Genomic DNA, 4511 nt, shown 5'->3' with positions numbered 1-4511 from the left:
CATATTTGGTGCCTGACATAATACATTTATTAAGCTACATAAAACCTGAAATATTTTGGAAAACAATTCCTTGGCTCCCCACCCTTTTCAGGTTTTGCCAAGATTATTCATTTTTTCAGCTTTTAAATTTAGGAGAGGATTAGTAATTTTGTCAAAAACAAAGTCAATTGTATTGAAATTTTCAAAAATACTATAGTAATACCCATTGCTATATTTTAAAATAATTATGATAATATAGTTCAGAGTAAGGCACTGTAGTTTGAAGCTTTTAAATCATTGTCTCTGCCTCTTTCTGGATGAGTGATACTTGAAAAATAAAAAAATAATGTAATCGCCTGGGGTGATTCTGTCCTGCGCCTCTTTTTAGAGCAGCCATCCATTTTCCGTCCGCCTTCTCTCCCACTTAAGTGCGTGCTACCACCCCATGGATGATTCGATGGATATGGACATGAGCCCCCTGAGGCCCCAGAACTACCTTTTCGGTTGTGAGCTAAAAGCTGACAAAGATTATCACTTTAAGGTGGATAATGATGAAAATGAGCACCAGTTATCATTAAGAATGGTCAGTTTAGGGGCTGGTGCAAAGGATGAATTGCACATTGTTGAAGCAGAGACAATGAATTATGAAGGCAGTCCAATTAAAGTAACACTGGCAACATTGAAAATGTCAGTACAGCCAATGGTTTCCCTTGGGGGCTTTGAAATCATACCACCTGTGGTCTTAAGGTTGAAGTGCAGTTCAGGGCCTGTGCATATTAGTGGCCAGCACTTAGTAGCTGTAGAGGAAGATGCAGAGTCAGAAGATGAAGAGGAGGAGGATGTGAAACTCTTAAGTGTATCTGGAAAGTGATCTGCCCCTGGAGGTGGTACCAAGGTTCCCCAGAAAAAAAGTAAAACTTGCTGCTGATGAAGATGTCAATGATGATGAAGATGATGATGATGATGATGAAGATGATGATCATGATGATGATTTTGATGATGAGGAAACTGAAGAAAAAGCTCCAGTGAAGAAATCTATACGAGATACTCTAGCCAAAAATGCACAAAAATCAAACCAGAATGGAAAAGACTCAAAACCAACAACACCAAGATCAAAAGGTCAAGCATCCTTCAAAAAATAGGAAAAAACTCCTAAAACACCAAAAGGACCTAGTTCTGTACATGTATAGAATATGCCACCCAACAACAAGCAGTTACACTTTTTTCTCAGCAGCACATAGATCCTTCTCAAAAATAGATCATATATTATGTCACAGGGCAACTCTTAGACATTATAAAGGAGTAGAGATAATACCATGCATCTTATCTGATCATAATGGAATGAAACTGGAAATCAACAATAAAAGAAGGAAGGAAAAATCATGCATCACTTGGAGAATGAACAATAGGTTACTGAATGATCAATGGTTTATAGAAGACATCAAGGAGGAAATTAAAAAAAATTCTTAGAGATAAATGAAAACACAGACACAACATATCGGAATCTATGGGACACAATGAAAGCAGTTCTAAGAGGAAAATTCATTGCTTGGAGTTCATTCCTTAAAAAAAGAAAAAAAAACAACAAATAAATGATCTCATACTTCATCTCAAAATCCTAGAAAAAGAAGAGCAAAACAACAGCAAAAGAAGTAGAAGGCAAGAAATAATTAAAATCAGAGCTGAAATTAATGAAATCGAAACAAAAGAAACAATTGAAAAAATTGACAAAACTAAAAGTTGGTTCTTTGAAAAAATAAATAAAATTGACAGACCCTTAGCGATGCTAACGAAGAGAAGAAGAGAGAGAACTCAAATTACTAGCATACGGGATGAAAAAGGCAATATCACAACAGACACTTCAGAAATACAGAAGATAATTAGAAATGATTTTGAATCCTTATACTCCAATAAAATAGAGGATGGTGAAGGCATCAATAAATTTCTTAAGTCATATGATCTGCCCAGATTGAGTCAGGAGGATATAGACAACCTAAACACACCAATATCAATTGAGGAAATAGAAGAAGCCATCAAAAGACTACCAACTAAGAAAAGCCCAGGACCGGAGGGGTATACAGCAGAGTTTTACAAAACCTTTAAAGAAGAACTAATACCAATACTTTTCAAGCTATTTCAGGAAATACAAAAAGAGGGAGAACTTCCAAATTCATTCTATGAGGCCAATACCACCCTGATTCCTAAACCAGACAAAGACACTTCAAAAAAGAAAACTACGGACCAATATATCTAATGAACCTAGATGCAAAAATCCTCAATAAAATTCTGGCGAATCAGATACAAAAACATATCAAAAAAATTGTGCACCATGATCAAGTAGGATTCATCCCTGGGATGCAAGGCTGGTTCAATATACAGAAATCAATGCAAGGCTGGTTCAATATACGGAAATCAATAAATGTTATTCACCACATCAATAGACTTAAAGATAAGAACCATATGATCATCTCGATAGATGCAGAAAAAGCATTCAACAAAGTACAGCATCCCTTTATGTTCAAAACTCTAGAAAAACTGGGGATAACAGGAACATACCTCAATATTGTAAAAGCTATCTATGCTAAGCCTCAGGCTAGCATCATTCTAAATGGAGAAAAATTGAAGGCATTCCCGCTAAAATCTGGAACAAGACAGGGATGCCCTCTCTCACCACTTCTGTTCAACATAGTTCTCGAAACACTGGCCAGAGCAATTAGACGAAAGAAATTAAAGGCATAGAAATAGGAAAAGAAGAACTTAAATTATCACTATTTGCAGTTGACATGATTCTATACCTAGCAGACCCAAAAAGGACTACAAAGAAACTATGAGAGCTAATAAATGAATTCAGCAAAGTTGCAGGATATAAAATCAACATGCATAAATCAAAGGCACTCCTGTATATCAGCGACAAATATTCTGAAATGGAAATGAGGACATCCACTCTATTCACAATATCCTCAAAAAAAAAATAAAATACTTGGGAATCAACCTAACAAAAGAGGTGAAAGACTTATACAATGAAAACTACAGAACCATAAAGAGAGAAATAGAAGAAGATCTTAGAAGATGGAAAAATATACCCTGTTCATGGATAGGCAGAACTAACATCATCAAAATGACGATATTACCAAAAGTTCTCTATAGGTTTAATGCAATGCCAATCAAAATCCCAATGGCGTTTCTTGTAGAAATAGATAAAGCAATCATGAAATTCATATGGAAAAATAAAAGACCCAGAATAGCAAAAACAACTCTAAGCAGGTAGTGCGAATCAGGCGGTATAGCTATACCAGACTTCATACTATACTAAAGAGCAATAGTAACAAAAACAGCGTGGTACTGGTACCAAAACAGGCAGGTGGACCAATGGTACAGAATAGAGGACACAGAAACCAATCCACAAAATTATGACTATCTTATATTTGATAAAGGGGCTAAAAGCATGCAATGGAGGAAGGATAGCATCTTCAACAAATGGTGCTGGGAAAACTGGAAATCCATATGCAACAAAATGAAACTGAATCCCTTTCTCTCGCCATGCACAAAAGTTAACTCAAATGGATCAAGGAGCTTGATATCAAATCAGAGACACGGTGTCTGATAGAAGAAAAAATTGGCTACGATCTACATACTGTGGGGTCGGGCTCCAAATTCCTCAATAGGACACCCATAACACAAGAGTTAATAACTAGCATCAACAAATGGGACTTACTCAAACTAAAAAGTTTTTTCTCAGCAAAAGAAACAATAAGAGAGGTAAATAGAGAGTCTACATCCTGGGAACAAATCTTTACTCCTCACACTTCAGATAGAGCCCTAATATCCAGAGTATACAAAGAACTCAAAAAATTAAACAATAAGAAAACAAATAACCCAATCAACAAATGGGCCAAGGACCTGAACAGACACTTCTCAGAGGAGGACATACAATCAATCAACAAGTGCATGAAAAAATGCTCACCATCTCTAGCAGTCAGAGAAATGCAAATTAAAACCACCCTAAGATACCATCTCCCTCCAGTAAGATTGGCAGCCATTAGGAAGTCAAACAACAAGTGCTGGTGAGGATGTGGGGAAAGGGGTATTCTTGTACATTGCTCATGGGACTGGCAAATTGGTGTGGCCAATTTGGAAAGCAGTATGGAGATTACTGGGAAAGCTGGGAATGGAACCACCATTTGACCCAGCTATTGCCCTTCTCGGACTATTCCCTGAAGACCTTAAAAGAGCATACTACAGGAATACTGCCACATTGATGTTCATAGCAGCACAATTCACAATAGCTAGACTGTGGAACCAACCCAGATGCACTTCAATAGATGAATGGATTAAAAAAAATGTGGCATTTATACACAATGGAGTATTACTCTGCATTAAAAAATGACAAAATCATGGAATTTGCAGGGAAATGGATGGCATTAGAGCAGATAATGCTAAGTGAAGCTAGCCAATCCCTAAAAAACAAATGCCAAATGTCTTCTTTCATATAAGGAGAGTAACTAAGAACAGAGTAGGGAGGAAGAGCATAA

General features: G+C 36.6%; 1 pseudogene; it reads left to right on the top strand.

Annotated features, from left to right (window-relative positions):
• The first annotated feature begins 373 nt into the window (after window positions 1-373).
• On the top strand, window positions 374-1134 carry LOC124076280 (nucleophosmin-like; annotated as a pseudogene).
• Window positions 1135-4511: the final 3377 nt, after the last annotated feature.

Source organism: Marmota monax, unplaced genomic scaffold (genome assembly GCF_021218885.2).
Source record: "Marmota monax isolate L192 unplaced genomic scaffold, Marmota_monax_Labrador192_F-V1.1 WCK01_AAM20220418_F8-fsc00123, whole genome shotgun sequence".
Classification (NCBI taxonomy): Eukaryota; Metazoa; Chordata; class Mammalia; order Rodentia; family Sciuridae; genus Marmota; species Marmota monax.
The sequence above is the reverse complement of the archived record's forward strand: the minus strand, read 5'-3'. Positions and strand labels throughout refer to the sequence as shown.